The 2,465-nt window shown below is 33.1% G+C and overlaps 1 protein-coding gene across 1 annotated transcript in view; it reads right to left on the bottom strand.

Annotated features, from left to right (window-relative positions):
- The window catches only part of LOC115293404 (protocadherin beta-2-like), a 38,750-nt gene that overhangs the window by 1,916 nt on the left and 34,369 nt on the right, over positions 1-2,465 (bottom strand). The window lies entirely within an intron of this gene.

The following is a 2,465-nucleotide window of genomic DNA, read 5'->3' as shown; positions in this document are numbered from 1 at the left end:
CCTGGTCATCGCCTTGGCGTCCGTGTCGTCGCTCTTCCTGTTCTCGGTGCTGGTGTTCGTGGCGGTGCGGCTGTGCAGGCGGAGCCGGGCGGCGTCGGCGGGCCGCTGCCCGGTGCCCGAGGGCCACTTTCCGGGCCACCTGGTGGACGTCAGCGGCACGGGGACGCTGTCCCAGAGCTACCAGTATGACGTGTGTCTGACGGGAGTCCCTAGGACTGGTGAGTTCAAATTTTTGAAGCCGGTATTTCCCAACCTCTTGGTTGAAGACACGGAGAGAGAAATTAAAGAAAACCCCAACTGCAGGAATAGTTTTGTATTCAGTTAAGGATTGTATTTGGTCAAGCCAGCCTCTCCTTAATTTTGGCAAACCTGACTCCCATTGCAATGCCTTTCTTTAAGAAATTTTGGTTGTCTAAATATGTACACCTCTATTCCAAACCTAGGCATGTCGCTGATTGTGCTTAATTTTCCTCCTTTTATGAATATTCATTGGGCTTAGCATTTTTAGGTAACTGATTATCAAGTATGTATATTCTCTATATTTGACCTTTTCTTGGTGATTAATCTTTCTATAACTATAAATTACTCAAGTAGCAAAAGAAGAAATTTTATTTAAATAGACTTCTTAATGTCTTAAAGCTTTTATGTAATTATGCATTTCTCTATATTTGTGGTGTTTGTCTTTACCACTAACTTTATCTGTAGAGTGTTTGACATTTCTAGGCCTTGTTCACTGCTCTCCATGCTCTGCCCCTGAATAAACATGAGCATATAACTTATTTGTTTCTCTCAGATTGTATATAAACCTGCTCTTCCATTGAAATATTAATACACTAAAATTGTGACTTCTATTGTGAACACCATATATGTTAGAATTTGAAATTTTTATTTGATCAATACTTACCTGGCGCACTGTATGTATTCCATAAATACTAATAATAAATTTTAAAAATTATTCTCACTTATAATAATTGAAGACAAAATCTTCTATAATTTGGCATCAAGTTCACTAAACAAATAGTCACTGCTTGGTAAAATCCTTTAAAACTATTTCAGAACCTTAGATAAATCTTAAATATTTTCAAAGGATGCAAGACAGGAAAGGCAACATTATTTCCTGTCTCTCGTTTTCCTCTATAAATAGAAGTTCAAATATAATTCAATGTATGTTTCTTTTGGTTTTCCTGCAGCTTTTCCTCCTCTTTCAAAAGAGAGAATTTCTTCTGAGTTTCTCTCATCTTATTCAGGTTTGATTATTGGCTTGTACAAGATTTTCACTTTAAATTACTTTGCAGACATGAACATCCTTTATCAACCAAATAATTATCTATCTTTGATGTCCAAGTTATCTTCTCTTCAATATAGCTTTGAGGTATTTTATTTCAATTTATGTTATCAATTTTATGTTAAACTTTCATTTGTAAGAAATAAGCATTATTTTGTCATTTTGGACAATAAGTATAGAAGTAGGAATTAAATAAGATAAGAAATGAACTTATCTGAAGTATAATGTTTTATGTTGTGTTCAGTAAGCCTAGTAAGCTGATCATGTGGCTTCCAACTAAAGTTGTATGGATATAAGTATACGACCGCTTAGTTGAACTTTTGGTCAATGTGAGCAATTAAAGAGCTTGCTTTATAATCTAAATATTTATTTTTAAATCTCAAGGGTCATCCTACTGGAATTTAATTACCTGTACTTACCTGAATTACTTTTTTTCCTAAGGGTATAATGAGGGAAAATTACTGGTTAAGTTATTCTCGAAACAACTTTTAGCCAGGTCCAGTCTAAAAATAAATGAGAAAGCAATAAAAATGAGAACAAAATTAAACACAAGTATATATAGACACAAATTTGGTAGTCAACTTTAACAACTATTTATTAGCTATTTAGATCAATAGCTTTATGATGATAAGAAATACGATTGAAGCTTTCAGCAGTATATTTCAATATTATGAAAATCCAAGTTGACTTTCTTTTTGTTTAGGAAAGTCCAATTGTATAACTGCCCAAATAAGAGTGGCTAAATAAACACCCAGAACACATTTTTATGAATTTGTATGTAAGTTTGTGAATTACTTTGTATATTATTTTATGGATTTCTGTATGTGTTTATAAGGCACAGATCATTCTTTATCATAAAGCATAGGGCATTCCTCACACCAGGCTTTAGTGTAGAATAGATCAACATTTTGAAAATCAGTCACTAGAATTTAATAGTAAACATGATCCAAATAACTTCCACAAATACATACATTTTTTTAAATTTTTATTTTTTTATACAATTTATTTTTTTAACATATGCAATTATTTTCCATCATTTACAATACAGTAGTTTCAATGATACTCCAAACAGAAAAGCAAAGTAAAAAATCAAAACCCCCACTTCTATTTCATGTAATTAGACTTATACAGAAATTAGAAGGTTAGGTACCAACTAGTTAATCACCTAATTTCACAGCTA

Source organism: Suricata suricatta, chromosome 6, assembly GCF_006229205.1.
Source record: "Suricata suricatta isolate VVHF042 chromosome 6, meerkat_22Aug2017_6uvM2_HiC, whole genome shotgun sequence".
Taxonomy (NCBI): domain Eukaryota; kingdom Metazoa; phylum Chordata; class Mammalia; order Carnivora; family Herpestidae; genus Suricata; species Suricata suricatta.
This window is presented reverse-complemented; position numbering and strand designations above follow the sequence as displayed.